The 26,128-nt window shown below is 42.1% G+C and overlaps 1 pseudogene; it reads right to left on the bottom strand.

The window, feature by feature from the left end:
- Nucleotides 1-26,128, bottom strand: part of LOC114105137 (large ribosomal subunit protein eL39-like) — a 30,654-nt pseudogene extending 4,526 nt beyond the window's left edge.

Genomic DNA, 26,128 nt, shown 5'->3' with positions numbered 1-26,128 from the left:
CACACAGAAAGAGAAATAGAAAGAAAGAAAATCAATCAATAAATCAGTAGGGAAAAGTAAACATGCATATAGGTCTGAAGACCATCACCAAACCAAAAATATAAGGCTTTTAAAACTCTATGGAAATAAGGAAATGGGAGGGGAAAAAAAAAACAATATGAAACCCAGTAAATGGAAAAGAACACAAGAAGGGAGAATTAAGTCATAAAATAACAGGAAATATATAATTATAAATGGGTTAAACATTAAAAGAGATTCTCTGTATGGGGCTGGGGTTGTGACTCAGTGATAGAGAGCTTGCCTAGCATGTGTGAGGCACTGGGTTTGATTCTTAGCATCACATACAAATAAATAAAGGTAAAAAAATAAAGAAAGGCATTTATTTAAGAAGAGAGAGAGAGAGAGAGAGAGAGAGAGAGAGAGAGAGAGATTGATTCTCTAGTGGCACATGCAGATAATCCCAGCTACTTGAGAGGCTGAGGCTGGAGGATCATGAGCTGGAGCCCATCCTGGGCAATTTAGAGATACCATGCCAGGGCTGGGGATGTGGCTCAAGCAGTAGCGTGCTCACCTGGCATGCGTGCGGCCCGGGTTCGATCCTCAGTACCACATACCAACAAAGATGTTATGTCTGCCAATAACTAAAAAATAAATAATAAAAAAAATTCTCTAGAGATACCATGCCTCCAAAGACTTTCCAAAACAAAAGGATCTCTAATAAAGAACAAAATTCAGATGTTACCTTTAAGAAGCAAATATAAAAGTTGAAAATGATAGGGAAAGGTATAGGAATAGCTGGGGCAGTGTGCACACCTGCCCAGCCACTTGGGAGGCTGAGGCAGGAGGATTACAAGCTTGAGGCCAGCCTGGGCAACTTTTATTTTGTGTGTCTCAAAATAAAAGAAATAGAAAGGGTTTGGGATGCAGCTTAATGGTAGAGCATTCCTGGGTTGAATTCACAGTACCAGTAAAAGAAAAAGAAAGATATATAAGAGGAAAATATAACCTAAGGAAAGCTTAAGTAGCAATGTTAGTATCTGACCAAGTAAAATGTAAAGAAAAAAATTGTATGTGTGTGAGTATTAAGACACAAAGAAGGATATATATGTATACACACATACCTACATATTAATACATACTATATATATATATATATATATATATATATATATATATATATATATATATGTGTGTGTGTGTGTGTGTGGGGAAGGGAGGGAGGAACAAAGGACATTTTGTATTTATACTTACAAAAAGAACAATAGAAACATAGGATCTATCTGTCACAAACATGAATCTATTGCCACAGTATCAAAATATATCAAACAATTGCTAGTTGGTCAGGAAGAACTAAATATGACAACAAATACAGTTAGAGATATTTTAGCACACTATCCTTGTAAACTGATAGATTAAAAAATAAAATGAGTCCCAGCAACTTGGGAGGCTGAGGCAGAAGGATTGCAAGTTCGAGGCCAGCCTCGCAATTTAGGGAGACCCTGACTCAAAATAAAAAATAAAAGGGCTGGGGATGTAGTTCAGTGGTAAAGTGCTTGCTTAGCATTCAGAAGGCTGTGGGTTTAACCCCAGCACGTATGCATGTGTGTGTGTGTGCGCGCGTGCACACACACACACACACAAACACGCACAGAGTAAAAACATGAGAAATGTAAAATACCCAAAATATACAATAAGTTTAGATACACTTATTTCTTATACAACTGATATCATGCTTACTATGCACAGTTCTAACTTGCAAATATTAACTTTTTGAATCCATAATAACTCTAAAAGGCAGATACTATTATATTTCTCATTTATTAAAGAAGGTGAGGCATGGCAGTTCACTATAGCTTGCCTGAATTCACACTGCTGTTAACCTTAGACCAGGGTTTGAAACTCAGCAAGGTGATTTCAAAGACTGTGCTCAGAATCACTGTGCTAAACTTCAGTTCACAAACAGGAAACACTATTTTCTCATCTACTCAAAAGATGTAAAAAATACACCACATATTAGATCACAAAGAAGACCAATTCATTCCAACAAATCAGTAGCTTATAGACTGAGTTTCTTAATCATAATGCATTACAACTAAAAATTAATAACAAAAAGAAAACTTTAAAAATATAGTAATAAATAGCCACTACATACCTTTTAGACTAGCAAAAATCCAGAAAACTGACAATACCAATTGCTAACAAGGATGTTAAGCAACAGGAACATCTTGTTCATTGCTGGTGGGAATGTTAAATGGTATAACCATTTTGGAAGAGAGTTTGGCAGATTCTTAAAAAGCTAACTATAGTTTTACTTCATAATTCAGTGATTACACTTCTAGATATTTACCCAACTGATTAGAAAACTTATGTCCACACACACAAAAAGCACATAAATGTTCATAGCACTTTATTTTTTATTTGTGACCACTAAATACTGGAAGCAACAAAGATGTTTTCTTTTGTTTTTATAGTACTGGGAATCAAATTTGCACATGCTATGCAAGTGCTCTAACACAGAGCTACACTCAGGTCCCAGGTGAGTGCTACATCCATATAACAAAATACTATTCAGCAATATAAAAGAATAAGCTATCAAACCACACAAATACATGGATGATTTTAAATGCATATTGCTAAGTGAAAGAAATTAGTCTGAAAAGGCTACATAGTGTATGATTTCATTTATAGGACATCATGGAACAAGCAAAACTATAAAGATGATAAACAAAATTATTGGGTATGAGGGGAAGGTGCGGTGAGGGTTGAATGGTGAAACATAGGGGATTGGGGAAGACACTGAAGTTATTCTGCATGATAATGTGACAGATAATATATGACCCTATGCATCTGTCAAACCCATCAATCCTTCCAGCACAAAAGTGAACAGTTATGTATATACAATTTAAAAAACCATTCAAGAGAATGAGAGATCTTAGGATGTAATGCAGAATGTGGCAAAAGACTCTAGCTGTATTGCATATGTATGAAATGAAGTTATTGGAGAGTGGAGAATGGTGCTGACCTGAGTTACTCTGGAAATACATAGAGTCTGTAAGACTAAAGGTAGGGCTGGGGTTGTGGCTCAGCGGTAGAACGCTTGCCTAGCATGCACAAGGCCCTGGGTTCGATACACAACATAAAAATAAATAAATAAACAAAATAAAGGTATTGTGTCTAACCAAAAAATAAATATTTTTTTAAAAAAAGACTAAAGGTCAAAGAACTCTAGTGGACAAAGTGTTTCCCATGGGGAAATGGGTTAACATACATTCATGTATGCTGGATTTGAACAATTAAATAAAGGAATAGTGCATGGTGGGAGTCAGGTTTATTTCCTTCCTTCCTCCCTCCCTCCCTTCCTTCCTGCCTCTGTCCCCGGTCCCCTTTTTCTATGTTGGGGATTGAACCCAGGGTACCTTACCACTGAGCTACACACCTCCAGCCCTTCTTATCATCATCATTGTTGAATCATTATCATTTATTTAGACAGGGTCTTGCTAAATTGCCCTGGCTGGCCTCAAATTTGCACCTGCCTCAGCCTCCTGAGGCACTGGGATTACAAGTATATGCCACCATGACAAGTGAACCAGGTGTCTTAATGTTGGAATCGGGGGACTCCCATTATAGATGAGCAAGGAGAGAAGGTTAGAATGATCCATGAGTCATGGATTGGAGTTGGAACTCATGAGTAGCTTACTATAGAGACAGGTGGGAAATATTTATAGATACATGTTTATATACTTAAAATTATAATTAGACAGTGAGTCATCTCAAAATACCAATAAAATCAACAAGCTATTGTTACTTGTCAGAGAATTCATCACGGTAGCCTGATACAAGATTAATCTACAGGCCTGGGGCCTGCTTGCCTAGCACATGTGAGGCACTGAATTCAGTCCTCAGCACCACATAAAAAGAAAATAAAGGTATTATGTCTATCTACTATAATTTAAAAAAAAAAAAAAAAGATCAATCTAGGGGCTGGGGATGTGGCTCAAGCAGTAGTGCACTCGCTTGGCATGCCTGTGGCCCGGGTTCGATCCTCAGCACCACATACAAACAAAGATGTTGTGTCCGCCGAAAACTAAGAGAAAATACATATTAAAAAAAAATTCTCTCCCTCTCTCTCTTAAAAAAAAAAAAAGATCAATCTACAAAAACCAATAACATAGCACTTATAATCAACCAGAAAACGCAATAAAAGGGAGGTCATTCACAATATGACATAACCATAAAAAATCAGATAGTTTACTTAAGAATATATAAGAAAACACTAAAACCCAAAAGTTCATAGAAGTGATCCTAATGAAGTAGAAAGAAACTCTAGTGTCTTGGATGGAATGGTTTAATAACAAATGATGTTAGTTTTTCCCACTTAAATGTATACAGTGAAAGCAATCCTAATTCAAGTTCGTGAAGAATTTCTGAGAAATGTAAAAAACTTACTCCAGTATTTATATGGAGAAATAAATTTCAAAAGAGAACAAAGTCAATATGTTATAAGCAGAGTCAATCTTTCCCTATCAGATGTCAAGATATATTCCAAGGCTACAATAATCAAAACAGCATGGTAGCCAGGTGTGGTGGCACACTCCTGTAATCCCAGCTGCTAGGGAGGCTGAGGTAGGAGGGTGGAGAGTTCAAAGCCAGCCTCAGTTAGTGAGGTACTCAGAAACTTAGTGGAAATCCTATTTCAAATAAAAAATACAAAAAGGGCTGGCTTGCTCAGTGGTTAAGCACCCTGGGTTCAATCTTACTAACAAACAAACAAACAAAAAACACAGCATGGTACTGGTATAAGAGCAAAGAGACTAATACAGGACTGACACATGTATAGTATAATATAATATGTAATATAAATGAGAACATGTAATATGTAATAAATGTGGCACTACCATCACTGAGGAAATGATAGGTTGTTTAGTAGATAATGTAAGAAAAACTGGCTTATTATATGGAGCAAGATGAGAACCATGTCCCTATACAATGACATTTATAAAGGTAAATTACAGATGTATTAAAGACCTAAGTAAGAAAATATTACTACACAATTAATTTTTTAAAAAGTTGCAGGAGGCTGGGGATGTAGCCTAATGGTAGGGTGCTTGTCTAGATGTGTGGGTCCCTGGGCTGGATCCCCATCATGGAAAAAAAAAAAAAAAACAGAAAATCAGCTACCTAGGAGTGGGAAAGGATCAAAACATCAAAAGAACAGATTATTGTTGCAAAACCTTGATGATTTTGATTGCATAGGAATTAAGTATTTCTTGTCCACGGGATATTTATTAATTACAAAGGGCAAAATAATAATTTCTAGCATAGGACCCTGACAGACACCACCTTAACCAAATAATCAAAGTTAACATCACCAGTAATGGGACAAATTGACATCACATGCTTCCTGATAAGATGCACTGAGAAGGCACAGCATCACTTTTGTGTTGTTCCTGCCAAAAATGCACAGTCTGAATCTAATCATGGGGAAACACCAGCCTAATCCAAATGAACAAATGTCCAGTACTTTTCCAAAATGTCAAGGTTACGAAAGATAAGAAAAGACTGAAGAATTGTTCCAAACAAAGGAGGCTAAAGAGACACAACTTTATTTTTTATTTTTATTTTTTTTAGTTGTAAATGGACACAACACCTTTATTTTTATTTATTTATTTTTATGTGGTACTGAGGATCGAACCCAGTGCCTCACACATGCCAGGCAAGTGCTCTACCAATGAGCCACAACCTCAGCCCAAGACACAACTTTAAATGTGACGTGGAACCCTGGATTGGATCCTGTCCCCCTCCCTAATTATTCCCTTTTCTATTTTATAGAAATTAGTGGTACAATTGGTCAAATTTGAATAAACTCTATAGATTAGGTACTAGCAGTGTATCTGTGTATATATCTTGAGCTTGATAACTGCATTGTGGTTATTTAGGGTGAGTTCTTATTATTAGAAAATAACACATTGGAGTATTTAGAAATAAAGGAAGGTTTTGTCTACAACTTACTCTTAAATAGTTTAGGCAATACACACACACACACACAGAAGATAAAAACAAATGTGACTTTCTGGGAATCTGGCTGAGGGAAGAGCAGAATTCGTTGTCACAGTATTTCTCCAAGTCTAAAATTATTTCAAAATAAAATGTTACAAAAATTAAGGATTTCTGTTTAGTGAAGGACATTACGAACAAAGTTAACAGCTGGCACAATGAGAGATGAGATCACCATACATGTGAAGTTCCCACTTCATGTTTCAGATGATTATTGATGAAAGTTTGGAAAGGTACATACAAAACTGGCAACAATGGTTTCCTTAGGGAGGGGACTAGAATTGGGAGGGACAGGTGAATATTAGCTTTATTTGAATGCATTCTTCAGCTTGTTACAACACTCCTGTATTTTTTTTTATATTTTAAAAATTTAAACAATCTCAATACAAAAAAATTGAAGTACAGAAGAAAGCTTTTTTTTTTTTTGTACCGGGGATTAAACTCAACCACTGAGCCACATCCCCAGCCCTATTTTGTATTTCATTTAAAGACAGGGTCTCACTGAGTAGCTTAGTGCTTCACTGTTGCTGAGGCTGGCTTTGAACTCACAATCCTCCTACCTCAGTCTCTAAGCAGCTGGGATTACAGGTGTGTGCCACCGCACCCAGCACAAAGCATTTTTTTTTTAAGGGTTTTTTGTAGTTGTAAATGGACAGAATGCCTTTACTTGTTTCTTTTTCTGTGGTGCTGAGGATCGAACCCAGTGCCTCTGACTAGGCAAGTGCTCTGCCACTGAGCTACAGCCCCAACCAACAAAGCACTTTTTTATCCATGAACCATTTATTTATTTATTTATATTTATTTTTTAGTTGTAAGTGGACACAATACCTTTATTTTATTTTTACGTGGTGCTGAGGATCAAACCCAGTGCCTCACGCATGGTAGGTGAGCATTCTACCTCTGAGCCATAACCCCAGCCTGCCATGAACTATTTATAAGAAAGTAGCCAATTTGATGCTCCATTACTCCTTTTGTGGGGTGGAGGGAGATACTGGAGATTGAACCCAGGGACACTTAACCACTGAACCACATCCCCAGCCCTTTTTGTCTTTTATTTTGAGACAGAATCTCACTAAATTGCTTAGGGCCTTGCTAAATTGCTGAGGTTGACCTTGAAGTTTCCATCCTCCTGCCTTAACTCCTCAAGTCACTGGGATTATAGGCATGAGCCACCATGCCCAAAACTATCACTCTTGAATATCCCAGTACGTATTACCTACAAACAAGACATTCTCATGCATAACCACAGCAGAACCACCCAAATCAGGACATTAATAATGATTCATCTCTATGGTTTGATCCTCAAACCCTGCTCCAACTTGCCTAGTGTCTCAATAATGTCTTTTAAATATATGCAGTGTAGATTACACAGTGCCTTTTGTTATCTCTTTAGTCTCTTTTTCAGTCTGGAACATTTCTTAACTTTTGTGACCTTGATATTTTGAAAGGGTGCAGAGCATTTGTAGAATAATCCTTAACTGGAGCCTGTCTGATGCTTCCTCACGATTAGATTCCAGTTATGTATCTTTGACAGGAATATTGTGGAAGCGATGCTGTATTTTGATGGTATCCTATCAGGTGGCGCAAGACATTGATTTGTCCCTTTACTGATGTTGTTCATTCTGATTACTTGATTAAGATAGTGTCTGCCAAGCCTTTCTACTCTAAAGTAACTATAATTAATAAATGTTTGGGGGGCTGGGATTGTGGCTCAGCAGTAGAGTGCTCGCCTAGCACGTGGGAGGCCCTGGGTTTGATCCTCAGCACCAAATAAAAATAAATAAATAAAATAAAGATTAAATAAATAAATAAGTAAATGTTTGGGTGGAAATACTTTGAAAATATGTAAGTGTCTTATTTCTTAGCAAACTTTCAACATATTTATGTATTGATAAACATCAGTATGGACTCATGATTTTTTATTTTATTCAGGGACTGTCATCTATTCCAACCTTTCCCCATGCAGATGCTTAAATGATCCCTCATTTGTACACTGAGAGCACTACAAGCTGATTTTTGTATTCATTCTATGCGTCTCCATCATTCTTGCAGTATTTCTGTTTTATAGTATACAATTTCTAGTCTCATCTTGCAATTTCTCTCCCTCAGACCTAGAATCAATCCTTTTGGAGAATGGTGTGTGTTTATTTGTTTATTGGTACTGGGGATTGAACCCAGAGGGCCTTTCACCACTGAGCTACAGGCCTAGACCTTTTTATTTTTGGTTTTAATTTTGAGACAGGGTCTCACTAAGTTTGCTGAGGTTGGCTTTGAATTTGAGATCTTCCTGCCTCAGCCTCCCAAGTTGCTGGGATTATAGTCACCCCCATCTCCCCAACCCTTTTTATTTTGAGACAGTCACACTAAGCCGCTTAGGTTCTTGCTAAATGGCCGAGGCTGGCCTTGAACTTGCAATCCTTCTACCTCAGGCTTCCTAGTCACTGGGATTACAGTCATGTGCCACCATGCCTGGCTCTGTGTGTGTGTGTGTGTGTGTGTGTGTGTGTGTGTGTTTCTGGAGATTAAACCCAGGGCTTTATTTCCTGCTAGACAAATGCCATACCCCTAGTTCATGAGAATAGTATTTAGAAACACAGGTTTGGGCACTGGGTCTGTTCATTATGATTGGCAGGAGACTGGGTGCCACTTCTCTCTTTTTTTTTTAAAGAGAGAGAATTTTATTTTATTTTATTTTTTAGTTTTCGGCAGACACAACATCTTTGTTTGTATGTGGTGCTGAGGATCCAACCTGGGGCGCACAAATGCCAGGCGAGCGTGCTACTGCTTGAGCCACATCCCCAGCCCGTGGTTACCACTTCTCTACAGTTCTCTCAATGTACAGAGCTGGGAGACAGCTATATACTTACTTAAATCCCCCCACCCCACCCTACCACACATGATGGAACCAGAGTCACGCTATTGAACCCAGGGCCTCCTTCATGTATCACCACACCTAAATTTTTAAAAATCTAAGAGTGCCTGCCCAGCATGCATGAGACAGCCCTGGGTTTAATCCACAGCACAGGTAAACAAAACAAAACAAAAACAACAAAAAAATCTCAACAGAAAGCCTTACCTGAAATTGGATAGTAGCAGTAGGAATACACAATTAATACTTTCACCAGCAACCAGAGAAGTCAAGACAGAGAGACAGACAGTGATGGTGGCAGAGGAGGGAGTGTGGGGGGAGAAAGAGGAGGCCAACACCAGCAGTGGTTGAGGTCTTTCTTCGAAAGGAGCTGCACCAGCTGTACTGACAGAAGGAACCACACACATCACCAAACTAATTGTGCAAAAGACTCCTGCGAACTTGCTGAGATACAAACCTTAAGGCTAGAGAAGGGTACCTATGGAGATTTAAGAATAACCCTGCCAGGTACCGTGGCTTACAACTCATGTGTAGAGGAAGCTCCATTCAAGGCAGAACGTGACTAGTTTTCCAAGGGAGGTGGAGGCAAAGTGCCATGGGAGCCTAGAGAAGGCGGGGATTATTTCAGAAGGAAAGAGGTTCCATTAAAAAAAAATGGAGGATGGGGACTAGGCATGGAGGTGCACTCCTGAAATCTCACCGACTCAGGAGGGTGAGGCAGGAGGATCACAAGTTCAAGGTCACCTGAGCAACTTAGCAAGACCCTATCTCAAAATAAAAAAAGGTCTGGAATGTAGTTCAGTGGCAGAGCACCCCCAAGTACCAAAAAGGGGAGAGGGTGACTCCATTGCTGCTCCCCTATTGCTTTATCAGGAATTGCCCTAATGTCAGCTTACTTTCCTGATACTGTTTGCCTTGAAAGCTCACCTGTCCTTTGAGTAATTTTGCTTTTTCTATGGTACTTAATGCATTTTGCTGCATAAAACTTATTGATATTTTCATGTGCATGAGAATGTTGAGTGCAGATAATTTAGAGGCTTTAAAAATCATATTTATTTTAAATAGATAGGGTCTCAATATGTCACCCAGGCTGGCCCTGGACTCCTGGGATCAAATGATCTTCCTACTTCAGCCTCCTGGGTAGCTGGGACTACAGGTGCCACCACCATGCCCAGCTACAGAGGATTTTTTATGGAGTGGTTGCAGCCTTGATACCTCCCCTCGGATTCTGTAAGACTTTCTTTTTTCTTTTTCTTCTCCTGAAAGTCTTTCACAAAAGATATTCCAGTAAAAATCAATACAAATTTAGGTTCTGATAATAAGAAAGCAAGCACCCTTTATTTTGCACCTACTGTATGCAAAGCTCCTCACTAGTGCTTTACATACATTGCGCCACTTAATCCTTAGAGCTCCTTGGTGTAAATGAATTCCCGGATTACTCATTGAAAACTCAGTGATTAAGCAAGCCTTGGGGGGGTGTGTGGAATTGAATTTGGTTCTAGATTTCCAGAATACATGCTCTGTCTCATCACCATCCTTCTTTGTGTGGGTGGTCCCTTACTAGTTCTTCCTTTTATAAGTGTTACTGTTTAATATTCCTCAAAGAGAGGGTGGTCATGCATAATGAGAAAGTTTTTTTCTTTCATATTAGTGTGTATGAATTAAACATAATAATGGGTTTCATGGTGGCATTTCATACATTCATATAACATACTTTGTTACTTTCCACCCTCCCAAATGCCTTTTTAATACTGTAATTTTCAGCACTATGGTGCTGGATGGAGGAATAATTTTCACTCTTTTCCTCCCATTCATTTAGCAGTCAGTCTTTTTAAAAAATACTTTTTAGTTGTACCCAATACCTTTATTTTATTTTATTTTATTTTATTTTTTTTTTTTATTGTTGGCTGTTCAAAACATTACATAGTTCTTGATATATCATATTTCACAATTTGATTCAAGTGGGTTATGAGCTCCCATTTTTACCCCATATACAGATTGCAGAATCACATCAGTTACACATCCATTGATTTACATATTGCCATACTAGTGTCTGTTGTATTCTGCTGTCTTTCCTATCCTCTACTATCCCCCCTCCCCTCCCCTCCCCTCCCCTCCCCTCCCCTCCCCTCCCCTCCCCTCCCCTCTTCTCTCTCTGCCCCCTTTACTGACATTCGTTTGTCCCCCTTGTATTATTTTTCCCCTTCCCCTCACTTCCTCTTGTATGTACTTTTGTATACCTCTGAGGGTCTCCTTCCATTTCCATGCATTTTCCCTTCTCTCTCCCTTTCCCTCCCACCTCTCATCCCTGTTTAATGTTAATCTTCTTCTCATGCTCTTCGACCCTACTCTGTTCTTAGCTACTCTCCTTATATCAAAGAAGACATTTGACATTTGTTTTTTAGGGATTGGCTAGCTTCACTTAGCATAATCTGCTCTAATGCCATCCATTTCCCTGTAAATTCTATGATTTTGTCATTTTTTAATGCAGAGTAATACTCCATTGTGTATAAATGCCACATTTTTTTTATCCATTCATCCATTGAAGGGCATCTAGGTTGGTTCCACAGTCTAGCTATTGTGAATTGTGCTGCTATGAACATCGATGTAGCAGTGTCCCTGTAGTATGCTCTTTTTAGGTCTTTAGGGAATAGACCGAGAAGGGGAATAGCTGGGTCAAATGGTGGCTCCATTCCCAGCTTTCCAAGAAATCTCCATACTGCTTTCCAAATTGGCTGCACCAATTTGCAGTCCCACCAGCAATGTACAAGTGTACCCTTTTCCCCACATCCTCGCCAGCACTTGTTGTTGTTTGACTTCATAATGGCTGCCAATCTAACTGGAGTGAGATGGTATCTTAGGGTGGTTTTGATTTGCATTTCTCTGACTGCTAGAGATGGTGAGCATTTTTTCATGTACTTGTTGATTGACTGTATGTCCTCCTCTGAGAAGTGTCTGTTCAGGTCCTTGGCCCATTTGTTGATTGGGTTGTTTGTTCTCTTATTGTCTAATTTTTTGAGCTCTTTGTATACTCTGGATATTAGGGCTCTATCTGAAGTGTGAGGAGTAAAGATTTGTTCCCAGGTTGTAGGCTCTCTATTTACCTCTCTTATTGTATCTTTTGCTGAGAAAAAACTTTTTAGTTTGAGTAAGTCCCATTTGTTGATTCTAGTTATTAACTTTTGTGCTATGGGTGTCCTATTGAGGAATTTGGAGCCCGACCCCACCGACTGTAGATCGTAGCCAACTTTTTCTTCTATCAGACGGCGCGTCTCTGATTTGATATCAAGCTCCTTGATCCATTTTGAATTAACTTTTGTGCATGGCGAGAGAAAGGGATTCAGTTTCATTTTGTTGCATATGGATTTCCAGTTTTCCCAGCACCATTTGTTGAAGATGCTATCCTTCCTCCATTGCATGCTTTTAGACCCTTTATCAAATATAAGATAGTTGTAGTTTTGTGGATTGGTTTCTGTGTCCTCTATTCTGTACCATTGGTCCACCCGCCTGTTTTGGTACCAGTACCATGCTGTTTTTGTTACTATTGCTCTGTAATATAGTTTGAAGTCTGGTATCGCTATACCGCCTGATTCACACTTCCTGCTTAGCATTGTTTTTGCTATTCTGGGTCTTTTATTTTTCCATATGAATTTCATGATTGCTTTCTCTATTTCTACAAGAAATGCCGTTGGGATTTTGATTGGCATTGCATTAAACCTATAGAGAACTTTTGGTAATATCGCCATTTTGATGATGTTAGTTCTGCCTATCCATGAACAGGGTATATTTTTCCATCTTCTAAGATCTTCTTCTATTTCTCTCTTTAGGGTTCTGTAGTTTTCATTGTATAAGTCTTTCACCTCTTTTGTTAGGTTGATTCCTAAGTATTTTATTTTTTTTGAAGATATTGTGAATGGAGTGGTTGTCCTCATTTCCATTTCAGAGGATTTGTCGCTGATATACAGGAATGCCTTTGATTTATGCGTGTTGATTTTATATCCTGCCACTTTGCTGAATTCATTTATTAGCTCTAATAGTTTCTTTGTAGACCCTTTTGGGTCTGCTAGGTATAGAATCATGTCATCTGCAAATAGTGATAATTTAAGTTCTTCTTTTCCTATTTTGATGCCTTTAATTTCTTTCGTCTGTCTAATTGCTCTGGCCAGTGTTTCGAGAACTATGTTGAACAGAAGTGGTGAGAGAGGGCATCCCTGTCTTGTTCCAGATTTTAGAGGGAATGCCTTCAATTTTTCTCCATTCAGAATGATGCTAGCCTGAGGCTTAGCATAGATTGCTTTTACAATATTGAGGTATGTTCCTGTTATCCCTAGTTTTTCTAGAGTTTTGAACATAAAGGGATGCTGTACTTTGTCGAATGCTTTTTCCGCATCTATCGAGATGATCATATGGTTCTTATTTTTAAGTCTATTGATGTGGTGAATAACATTTATTGATTTCCTTATATTGAACCAGCCTTGCATCCCAGGGATGAATCCTACTTGATCATGGTGCACAATTTTTTTGATGTGCCTTTGTATCCGAGTGGCCAGAATTTTATTGAGGATTTTTGCATCTAGGTTCATTAGAGATATTGGTCTGTAGTTTTCTTTCTTTGAAGTGTCTTTGTCTGGTTTAGGTATCAGGGTGATGTTGGCCTCGTAGAATGAATTTGGAAGTTCTCCCTCTTTTTCTATTTCCCGAAGTAGCTTGAAAAGTATTGGTATTAGTTCCTCTTTAAAGGTTTTGTAAAACTCTGCTGTATACCCATCCGGTCCTGGGCTTTTCTTAGTTGGTAGTCTTTTGATGGTTTCTTCTATTTCCTCAATTGATATTGGTCTGTTTAGGTTGTCTATATCCTCCTGACTCAATCTGGGCAGATCATATGACTTAAGAAATTTATCTATGCCTTCACTATCTTCTAATTTATTGGAGTATAAGGATTCAAAATAATTTTTGATTATCTTCTGTATTTCTGAAGTGTCTGTTGTGATATTGCCTCTTTCATCCCGTATGTTAGTGATTTGAGTTCTCTCTCTTCTTCTCTTCGCTAGCATGGCTAAGGGTCTGTCGATTTTGTTTATTTTTTCAAAGAACCAACTTTTAGTTTTGTCAATTTTTTCAATTGTTTCTTTTGTTTCGATTTCATTGATTTCAGCTCTGATTTTAATTATTTCTTGCCTTCTACTTCTTTTGCTGTTGTTTTGCTCTTCTTTTTCTAGGATTTTGAGATGAAGTATGAGATCATTTATTTGTTGGTTTTTTCTTTTTTTAAGGAATGAACTCCAAGCAATGAATTTTCCTCTTAGAACTGCTTTCAATGTGTCCCATAGATTCCGATATGTTGTGTCTGTGTTTTCATTAATCTCTAAGAATTTTTTAATTTCCTCCTTGATGTCTTCTATAACCCATTGATCATTCAGTAACCTATTGTTCATTCTCCAAGTGATGTATTCTTTTTCCTTCCTTCTTTTATCGTTGATTTTCAGTTCCATTCCATTATGATCAGATAGGATGCATGGTATTATCTCTACTCCTTTATATTGTCTAAGAGTTTCCCTGTGACATAATATATGATCTATTTTTGAGAAGGATCCATGTGCTGCTGAGAAAAAAGTGTAACTGCTTGATGTTGGGTGGTATATTCTATATATGTCAATTAAGTCTAGGTTATTAATTGTGTTATTGAGTTCTATAGTTTCCTTATTCAACTTTTGTTTGGAAGATCTGTCCAGTGGCGAGAGAGGTGTGTTGAAGTCTCCCATGATTATTGTATGGTGGTCTATTAGACTCTTGAACTTGAGAAGAGTTTGTTTGATGAACATAGCTGCACCATTGTTTGGGGCATATATATTTATGATTGTTATGTCTTGTTGGTGTATGGTTCCCTTGAGCAGTATGTAGTGTCCCTCTTTATCCCTTTTGATTAACTTTGGCTTAAAATCTATTTTATTTGATATGAGTATGGATACTCCTGCTTGTTTCCGAAGTCCATATGAGTGATATGATTTTTCCCAACCTTTCACCTTCAGCCTATGTATGTCTTTTCCTATCAAATGCGTCTCCTGTAGGCAGCATATTGTTGGGTCTTGTTTTGTGATCCATTCTACTAGCCTGTGTCTCTTGATTGGTGAGTTTAAGCCATTAACATTTAGGGTTATTATTGAGATATGGGTTGTTCTTCCAGCCATATTTGTTTATTTATGTTACTAAACATGGTTTGTTTTCCACTTTGATTATTTTCCCCCCTTTAGTGTCCTACCTCCCACTGTTGGTTTTCATTGTTATTTTCCATTTCCTCTTCCTGTAATGTTTTGCCAAGGATGTTTTGAAGAGATGGTTTTCTAGCTGCAAATTCTTTTAACTTTTGTTTATCGTGGAAGGTTTTAATTTCATCTTCCATCCTGAAGCTTAATTTCGCTGGAAACACAATTCTTGGTTGGAACCCATTTTCTTTCAGTGTTTGAAATATGTTATTCCAGGATCTTCTAGCTTTCAGAGTCTGTGTTGAAAGATCAGCTGTTATCCTGATTGGCTTACCCCTAAATGTGATCTGCTTCCTTTCTCTTGTAGCTTTTAAAATTCTCTCCTTGTTCTGTATGTTGGGCATCTTCATTATAATGTGTCTAGGTGTGGGTCTCTTATGATTTTGCACATTCGGCGTCCTGTAGGCTTCTAGGATTTGGGGTTCTGTCTCATTCTTCAAGTCTGGGAAGTTTTCTTGAATTATTTCATTGAATAGATTGCTCATTCCTTTGGTTTGAAACTCTGTTCCTTCCTGTATCCCAATGACTCTTAAATTTGGTCTCTTGATGTTATCCCATATTTCTTGGATGTTCTGCTCATGGTTTCTTAACAGTCTTGCTGAGCTGTCTATGTTTTTTTCAAGTTGAAATACTTTATCTTCATTGTCTGATGTTCTGTCTTCTAAGTGTTCTACTCTGCTGGTAGTATTCTCAATTGAGTTTTTAAGTTGGCTTATTGCTTCCTGCATTTCTAGGATTTCTGTTTGTTTGTTTTTTATAACCTCTATTTCCCTGTATAGTTGATCTTTTGCTTCTTGGATTTGTTTATGTAATTCATTGTTGAAGTGATCTTTCATTGTCTGATTTTGCTGTCTGATGTCTTCCTTGAGACTCCAGATCATCTGAAGCATGTATATCCTGAATTCTTTATCTGACATTCCATCAGCTGCAGCTATTACCTCTTCTAAAGTTGAGTTGACCTGCAATGCTTGTGGTCCTTTCTTTCCTTGTCTCTTCATACTGTTCGCGTTCCTTTCTTCTTGGTGGAACTGTTGTGCTATTGAATTTTCCCCCTATATATTTATATTGGTCTTGTATAGTTGCAAAGTCTCCCTCGCAGGCACGGGCGGCGGCTCTGCCCCTCCGCCAATTGGGGCAATGTGCCTACCACGCCGGCAGGCCGCTGGGCCTGCTCTGCCAGTCGGTAGCAGGTCCGCCGTCCTTGCAGGCGCGGGCGGCGGCTCTGTCCCTCTGCGGGCCGCTAGGCTTGTTCTGTCGGTGGTCGCCGTTCTGCCTACTTTGCAGGCGCAGGCAGCGGCACTGCCCCTCTGCAGGCCTCTGGGGCTGTACTGCCAGTGGGTCGCAGGTCCGCCTACTTTGCAGGCGTGGGGGGGGGCGGCTCTACCCTTCCTCAGGCCACTGGGCCTGTTCTGTCTCTCGGTTGCAGGTCTGACCTGTTCTGATGGTGGTCTCAGTTCCGATTACCTTGCAGGCGCGGGGGGGAGGGGGCGGCTCTGCCTCTCAGCAGGCCGCTGCTCCTCTTCTGCCGGTGGGTCGCAGGCCCGCCTACCTTGCAGGAGTGATTGGAAGCTCTGTCCCGCCGCGGGCCACTGGGCCTTTTCTGTCGGTGGTCACCCTTCCCCTACCTGGCAGGCGAGGGGGGTGGGGGGCGGCTCTGCCCCTCAGCAGGCCGCTGGGCCTGCTCTGTCTTTGGTCCCAGTTCCCTCTACTATGCCGGCGCAGGGGGAGGGGGCGGCTCAGCCTCTCAGCAGGCGGCTGCTCCTCTTCTGCCGGTGGGTCGCAGGCCCGCCTACCTTGCAGGAGTGATTGGAAGCTCTGTCCCGCCGCGGGCCACTGGGCCTTTTCTGTCTGTGGTCACCCTTCCCCTACCTGGCAGGCGAGGGGGGTGGGGGGCGGCTCTGCCCCTCAGCAGGCCGCTGGGCCCGCTCTGTGTTTGGTCCCAGTTCCCTCTACTATGCCGGCGCAGGGGGAGGGGGCGGCTCAGCCTCTCAGCAGGCGGCTGCTCCTCTTCTGCCAGTGGGTCGCAGGCCCGCCTACCTTGCAGGAGTGATTGGAAGCTCTGTCCCGCCGCGGGCCACTGGGCCTTTTCTGTCGGTGGTCACCCTTCCCCTACCTGGCAGGCGAGGGGGGTGGGGGGCGGCTCTGCCCCTCAGCAGGCCGCTGGGCCTGCTCTGTGATTGGTCCCAGTTCCGTCTACTATGCCAGCGCAGGGGGAGGGGGCGGCTCAGCCTCTCAGCAGGCGGCTGCTCCTCTTCTGCCAGTGGGTCGCAGGCCCGCCTACCTTGCAGGAGTGATTGGAAGCTCTGTCCCGCCCTGGGCCACTGGGCCTTTTCTGTCGGTGGTCACCCTTCCCCTACCTGGCAGGCGAGGGGGGTGGGGGGCGGCTCTGCCCCTCAGCAGGCTGCTGGGCCTGCTCTGTGTTTGGTCCCAGTTCTCTCTACTATGCCGGCGCAGGGGGAGGGGGCGGCTCAGCCTCTCAGCAGGCGACTGCTCCTCTTCTGCCGGTGGGTCGCAGGCCCGCCTACCTTGCAGGAGTGATTGGAAGCTCTGTCCCGCCCTGGGCCACTGGGCCTTTTCTGTCGGTGGTCACCCTTCCCCTACCTGGCAGGCGAGGGGGGTGGGGGGCGGCTCTGCCCCTCAGCAGGCCGCTGGGCCTGCTCTGTCTTTGGTCCCAGTTCCCTCTACTATCCCTTTATTTTATTTTTATGTGGTGCTGAGGATCGAACCCAGAGCCTCGCACATGCTAGGTGGGCGCTCTACAGCTGAGCCACAACCCCAGCCCTCATTTATCAGTTTGTTTTTTTTTTAAGTTCACCATGACCAAGTGAAATTTATTAAAGGAATGTAGTAATGTCAGTTTGTGATTAGGAAACTCAATATAAAACATTATACTAGCAGGTACTTATTGTACAGACCATATACGGCAGGTACACACTAAGCAGTGCGAAGGCAGTCATATAATAAGTCACATGGTTCCTGCTCTCAGGATGCAAGGTCTATTGTGGGGCACAAGTCAGAAAAAAAGCTGACTCCAGAACAACATGCCAGGAGCTATGATAAGGAATGTGCCCATCGTACCAGGAGCACAGAAGGATGTCATCCTCAGTTGGGGGATATGGGGAAAATTTTCTGAGTTTTTCTAGCATATGTGGAGCTGGCAGGGCAGAGAAGCATTGAGGAGCACTGAAAGTGCAAGAGCTTCAGTCAGCCGGGCTAGAAGAGCAGGATTGGGGTGTTAGGGTCTATAAACAAGTCAAGATGGCGCCTGGCATTTTGCCAGAGGGAGTGGTTTGTGAAGTAACGCCAGCAAGCCATTAAGTGTGGAGATTCCTTATTGGTTGACTGCTGTATCTAGTTTATGTTAATTAAGATAAGCTGTGTGTAATGTATATATACCCCTCCTGTCCTACAATAAACGGCTCCCACTCCTGCTGAATCGATGTACACTAGTTGCTCATCACCCGCCCTGGTTATTTTGCTGCAGCCGGACTGAGACATTGGGGTGCGTGGTAGTGACTGGGCTGTACCTGGCACTCCACTGTGCTCCTGTACATTTGCCCCTCAGCTTGTTTCTGTCTCTCCCTCTGGTGATGGCACAGACCCCTGTGGACAATAACAGTGTCTGAGCAAATGCTGTTCTCAGGCCCAGGCACAGGGGTTGGCACATGTGGCACAAGGAAGGAACAGCAAATAGGATGTCGGGGGCTATGGCCGGGCGTGCGGAAATTATTCAGTGAAACACTCATTTGAGAGGGCATCTCTCCATGCTTCCTCTCTAGACAGCACTATATCATAATATCAAACAAATAAGGCAGAGGACAGAGGAGTGTCATATTCATTTTATAGAGTAGAAGGTAAAGTCTCAAGCATGGAAATGTTAGATCAGATGGAATGCTCTTTCTTAGTCGCCCAAACATCCTGGACCAACCCTTCCCATTTCAGATCATGAGCATACCAGTAAGGTGTAGAGTCCTAGCATGCCTCTGCTCAGATAGTTCCGGAGGAAGCAGCCAGCATTCAGAGAAGCGGCCTGTGTCAAGTAGAAGCACCCAGTCTTAAATCTCCGGGCGCAATGACACACCCGTCTGGGAGCTGAGGAGGCAGGAAGATATGCCTCGAGATACCACTGAAGAGCATCCAAACTATATGAAAGAGCTTTTTCCCCCTTGGGGTTTGTAATAGAATAAGGTGGGTTAACAAATATGATTAGGCAGGGTTGATCAGAAACTTTGTGGATTAGGACCATAAGAAATCATGGGGAAAAATAACCATTTAACAAATTGGGTTTATTTAATAAAATCTTTTGAAAAGTGTTGGTATTCTCCAGGCAGGCAGCTCAGATGTGGTCTCCAGGGGCCCAGTGTCTGCCGAAGTCACCAGGCAGAGAACAGATGCTCATCCCCTTAGGTTTGCAACGTGTGTCCACATAGTCAAAGTGTCTCACTGTGCTGAAGTGAGTGAGCTTGGGCTTTGGGCTCCATGTGACTCAGTTCTAGCCCCAGTTCAGAATCTCACTAGATAGGTGAACCTAGGCCAGTATTTAACTTGACTGGGTCTCCATTTTCTCATTTATAAACTTGTGATAACACATATCTCATTGATTTTTTGTAAAAACTGAATAATTCACTGGGCGTGGTGGTGCACACCTGTAATTCCAGTGGCTTGGGAGACGGAGGAAGGAGGATCTTGAGTTCAAAGCCAGCCTCAGCAATTTAGCAAGGCCCTACACAACTCAGTGAGACCCCTGTCTCTAAATAATAATACAAAAAAGGGCCATGGGTGTGGCTCAGTGGTTAAGCTTTCCTGGGTTCAATTCCTGGTACAAAACAAACAAACATTATTGAGTAGTTCATATAAAATGCTAAGAACCATGACAGGTATATAGTACTCAGCAAATTATTAGTGGATCATGCTAAGGGGCTCTGTCTCACACAGGTGAAACTTAGAAGAGACTGATCTATAAACCAGATGTGTTAATTAATTTATCATTAGAAATGCAGCTGCGAGGGGGCTGGGGTTGTGGCTCAGTGGTAGAGTGTTTGCCTAGCACATGTGAGGCCCTGGATCTGATCCTCAGCACCACATAAAAATAAATAAAATAAAGGTATTGTGTTCAACTACAACTAAAAATATTTTTTTTAAATGCAGCTGTCAGGTGGCCTGAAAAATCCATCTTTGCTGGTCAGCACATCCTCTTTTGGTGAGAAAACTGACACAAGGAGGCCCATCACAAGTGGAAGAAGGAAGATGAAAGTCGAATGGAGTATGGGAGTCGATGGAGCTCAGGAGACTATGGTGCCAAGCTCTGAAAGCTTAAGGCATCCAGTGCTTTGAAGGGCAAGACATTCAACAGGGACAAATCTCCAGATAGAGCCTGCATCTTCCCAGAGCTGGGAACCCAGTGAGCGATGCTTGCTCTCGCGCCCCCCATCTCCACTGCAGGGTTCAGCAATCTTGCTTCCAATCATAGTTCATGGATTCTTCCAAACACTGTGTTCTACCATGACTGTGGGTGGTCTTAAACATTTCCTCAGTCCTCTGACTCTCTCTCTCTCTCTCTCTCTCACACACACCCACACACAATCACCACCACCAAACCAAAATTCACAATCTTTTGAATCACTTCTACATCTCAGCCATTTTTTGCTGATTCATACTAGTTTCACTCTAACATAAATCTACTTCCAAGTTCTGGATATGCCACGCCTACGTTCTGACTGCAAGACTCACAGGTAGGGAGAGTAAGAGATCTTGGGTGAGGAAAAGGTTCAGAAGGACTATGCCCAAGGGTCCCTAGCTGTCAAGAGAAACTTGGACTCCTACACTGATGACAGTCACCAACATGAAACAAAGTCCTGAGTGATGGAATACATTGGAGTGTAGGACATCCAGAAAGAATCAGAGAAGTGTGTGAGTGTGTGTGTAGAACAATCAGAAGAGAATGTCTTTGCAGTGAAAAAGAATTTAAGGGGTCCCTTCTGGGCTCAGTGACACACAGGAGGAGGTGTGGATGCCTGTTCATTTTGAATGAGACAGTATGACTAAATATAGAGATTCTCAATTACATATTATAAATATTATCTCACTAAAAATCAATACAGCAGTGAGGATCACAGTAATACTAACACTCATCATAATAGCTAACACTTGTTGAACACTAGAAACCATAATGAGAATTTAGTTTATTTATTTATTTATTTATTTTGTGGTGATGGGGATTGAACCAAGGGCCTTAGTGCATGCAAGGCAAGCACTCTACCAACTGAGCTATATCCCCAGTCCATAGAATTTGGTTTATATTATCTTGCAGTCATCACAACTCTCCAATGTAAGAAATAATTTTTTCCCTAGTACTGGGGCTTGAACCCAGAGGTACTATCCACCAAGCGACATTCCCAACCCTTTATTATTATTTTTAATTTATTTTTTAGGTGTAGATGGACACAACACAATGCCTTTATTTTTATGTGGTGCTGAGGATCGAACCCGGGTCCTGCCCGTGCTAGGTGAGCACTCTACTGCTGAGCCACGATCCCAGCCCCCCTTTTTTTATTTTTTATTCTGAGACAGGGTTTCACTAAGTTTCTGAGGCTAGCTTTGAACTTGCAATCCTCCTGCCTCAGCCTCCCAAGTTGCTAAGATTACAGGTGTGCACCACCATGCCTGGCTCCTTTTTAGTTTTTGAGACAGGGTCTCACTAAGTTTCCCAAGCTGGTCTCAAACTTGCAATCCTCCTGTTTCAGCCTCATAAAAGCCATAGTGTGAGTTGACAAATACTTATTCTAATTTAGGGCTTCAAAGGTCTCTTAATGTACAGTGGAAATCACTTCCAAATTACCCACTGATTCAGCATAAAGAAAACAGAAGCCTAGACTTATCAACAGGGCACCATCTATACATACTAGAATGAGCATAAATTGCAGGATTTTTGCCTCACCCCATGCAACTCAGGAGGTGCTAGTAGGCTTTCTGGTGCCAGGCTCAGCAAATATGAAGGGCTGTGGGGTGGCCTTCCTGAGGTCATCTTAAGGATGGTTTGGAGTGTTTATGGGCATAAATGTGAGTTTGTTTATCACTAGGAGGCCCTAAGTTGCTGCTCTGCCACTCCATGACACCTCTTAGATCCTTGGGATTTCACAGCTTTCATAAATTCTTATTCACTTTATATAGGACTTTGTCTCATTCAAACCTTCCAAATAACCAAAGAAGTTGAGTGTGGCGCCCTGTAATCCTAGCAACTGTGGGACTGAGGCAGGAGGATCCCAAATTCAAGGCCACCATCTACAACTTGATCAGATAGTCTTGAAGTGAAAAAGGACTGAGGATGTAGCTCAGGGGTAAAGTGTCTCTGGGTTTTATTCCTAGTACTGCAAAAACAAACTACTACCCAAAGCAGCAGGCAAGATATCCTAGTGAGGCTCACTTTATGAATATGGATGATTTATTCAGGAGATGTTGACTTACTCAAGACCATCAGTGGTAGAGCTGAGCCAATCCCATGTCATGACTTTTCCACTACACCACAAACTCTGGATCATTTTTTCTCTAAGCACCTCCTATGTGTAAGCCATTCTGCCAAGGAATCCCCCTCACTAACTTGCTCTCCCGAGGAAAGCTTGACCAAGCCCCCTACCCAGATAATTAATGACGAGGCTTAAGAGGTGACATTAATAAGCGAAATTCAGCACATCATGTCACACCAAGAGCAACATCGTAGCCCAGTGTGGAAGTTAAGAGCTGTGCTCTTGAATCTCAGTCCTGCCACCATGTCAACTCCTTCATTTATAAAATGGGATTAGTAATTGTGCCAGTTCATAAGGTTGTAAGGATTGAGTTAATACAGGGAAAGCACTTCAATCGTGCCTACTGCCCAAGAGCCTTGAAACATTTCACTGTTATTATCTGAAAGTTCCTTAGCATGTCCTCAAAAGAAAACAAGGGGAAGGTTAAAAAAAATTTTTTTTGAAAGATCCCTTTAGTCAGGCATAGTAGCACATGCCTGTCATCCCAGCAGCTGGGAGATTGAGGCAGGAGGATCAAAAGTTCAAAGCCAGACCGGGCTCAGTGGCACACACCTGTAATCCCAGTGGCTTAGGAGGCTGAGGCAGGAGGATCATGAGTTCAAAGCCAGCCTCAGCAATGGTGAGGTGCTAAGCAACACAGCGAGACACTGTCTCTAAATAAAATACAAAATAGGGCTGGGGATATGGCTCAGTGGTTAAGTGCCCTGGAGTTCAACCCCTGTTACCCCACCCCCCAAAAAGTTCAAAGCCAGCCTCAGCAAGATAGCAAGGCCCTAAAAAACTTAGCAAGACCCTGCCTCAAAATTATAAACTAAAAAGGGTATAGCTCAATGCTAAAATGCTCCTGGGGTTCAGACCCCAGTACCAAAAAAACAAAAAAAACCTTTTTGACTTAGTGTTCCAATGCTTCCATCTCATTTCATTGTAAAGATTTTGGCTAGAGAAACTACCCTCTATAGTTTGGGTAAAGTTAAAAAAGTTTACCCAAACATGCTGCATCTCATCTCACCTCCTTTGTCGTGACCCCCACCACCATTAACACTGAATTCTGGTAATGGGTGCCTTGTCTGTACTTTCTCCTTCAGTGTCATCATCTACCTCAAATTTTCCTCAAGTATTAATTTGTCAAATAAAATATTTTTACTAAGCACCTATTATGCTCTAGGCACTGTAGTAGATGCTATGATGAGCTGCCAAGACCCCTTCTCGGGAATGAAATACTGTTGCCCTCACTGCTGAAAGTACTAACAGCAGAAAGTCTTCAGCCGTCAGTCCCTTGCAGGTATTGCCTCAGCTGAGGAAAACCTCTCCCAAGGTCATGCCTCCTGGTAGCAGCCAACATCCAAAGGCTGACAGCCTTAGCTGAAGGGAGATTTGGCCCACTGCCCCAACTCAGGACAACTCTGCAGGGCTATCCCAGTTCCAGAATGTGGGGCTGACCCAGGTTCTCCTTGGGCCTGGATTGCTGCTCAAGTTCTCTCTCTCTGCTTGATTCTATTTCCAGGCCCTCCCTTCCATCCCTATACACTGCATGCAGATATCTTCAATATACTCCCAGGAAACCCAGTCTGCAACAGGCACAAAAGATGTGAAGAATGAGTAAGCCACAGTCTGGCCCTCTAGGATGTCAAGGCAAAGCAGAAACTGTATCTTAATAACAGCCTGCAGCTCATAATGGGGGAAGCAAAAAAAAAGCAATGGAAGCTTAGTTGGAGGAGGGTGGAATTGAGGGCAGTTCATCACTCCAGGTTCAGGGACTTCTAGAAACCCTTCACTCAGGCTGTGAAAGCATTCCACAGCCTGGGGCCACCCTGCTAAGACTTCTTACAGTCTCTGACATCCAGTCTCCACGCTCCAGCCTGATGCACAGCCAGGCTGTGATGCTAAACTTAGCTTAATGATGGGTCTGTCCAACAAATCTCAAGACAGTAACACCACACAGAAGAAAATAAGTCTCTAACTGGCATCTGAATACCTCATAGACTGGACTGAAGGCCCCATAGCCACCCATCAGGGATAAGCCAGGTTGTCAGAGAGGTATTGGTGAGTATGGTCTGGCCAGCAGAGGTAGGGAGGCCAGAATTTCAAAGAAGATCCTGTAGACTGAGGCCTTTTACCCTGACCAGCTCCTGATTGACTAAGGGTATGATGTTGGCAGAGCAGCTCCAGGGTCAGCAGTTGTGGAAAGACTGCTTCCCAACTGGCTGGCATCACCAGGGAAGGGGGTGGCTGCCATGATCCAGTCTGGAGTGATCCAGGGCATCTTCCTTCCGTCGGATTCCTCTTTGTCCACTGTTTTCTGCAATGGAGCTGGCTGACACTGCCATTTTTCCATCCCTCAAGACAACTCTCCTCTCATTTTCAAAAACTAGTTTTTCTCAACACTGTAATTCATTCATGCCACCTTCCTGAAGGCTGGCACTGCATACATACAGGCTCTTCATGTCTCCTTCATGGATTTGGTAATGTGGAAGCCAAGCTGGAGGCCATCCAGCACTGTCTCCTACCCTAGAAAGCCATTTTCTGATGGGGCCACACAGCCCTCTTGAGTGCGGGTACAATCATGAGGCAGCCTCAACGACTACAGTTTGTCTTCCTGTCAGCCCACTGGCCTAGCTCTAGAGGAGAAACTTACAGAAAAGTTTACATCTTTTCCCATAAAATAGTCCTTCAAATCAGACTGGTCAGACATGTGCTGGGAGCCATTAGCCAAGTAGGTATGACAATTTCCTTGCCAGCGTACCCCATGTTGCAGTGACATTGAATGTAGGTGACCTTGCTCAAGGACCAGGGCGGATTAGGGTGTTCCCGGTTTAGGATAATCGGGTTTAGGGCGTTCCCAGTTTAGGTTCCAGGTTTAAGATTATTCCTGCTGGGAATAGGGCGTATCCTGCTGCCTGAGTTCCCCTTGAGTTCTCATGGGATTCAGACAGTATTTTTTGGGAGACAGAAGCCCAGTGAGAGTGGATTTGGGCAGAGAATGTGGATTTCCCCAGAACATGATTGTAGACGGCTGGTGTGAGTTCGACATGAGCCACTTTCTAAATGCCTGTGTATTGTGCTTGGTGGCAAATCCTTACAACAGCAGGTGGGTAGCACATACCTGAAATACCAACAAGTTGGGAGGCTGAGACAGGAGGATTCCAAGCTTGAGGCCAACCTCAGCAACTTAGTGATGAGACCCTGTCTCAAAATAAAAAGGGCAAGGGACGAAGCTCGGTGGTAAAGCACCCAGTACCAAACAACAAAAACCTGAGTAGATGTTAAGGGATTTGTTTGGCTACCCAGCTTCTATTGTTGGCCTGTTTGTTTAGCAATAAACAAAGTAGTAGATGCTATGTAGTAGATGCTATGATGAGCTGCCAAGATCCCTTCTCGGGATCTTGGCAGCTCATCATAATAATAAAAAGTGAGCTATA

Source organism: Marmota flaviventris, chromosome 8, assembly GCF_047511675.1.
Source record: "Marmota flaviventris isolate mMarFla1 chromosome 8, mMarFla1.hap1, whole genome shotgun sequence".
Lineage (NCBI taxonomy): Eukaryota > Metazoa > Chordata > Mammalia > Rodentia > Sciuridae > Marmota > Marmota flaviventris.
This window is presented reverse-complemented; position numbering and strand designations above follow the sequence as displayed.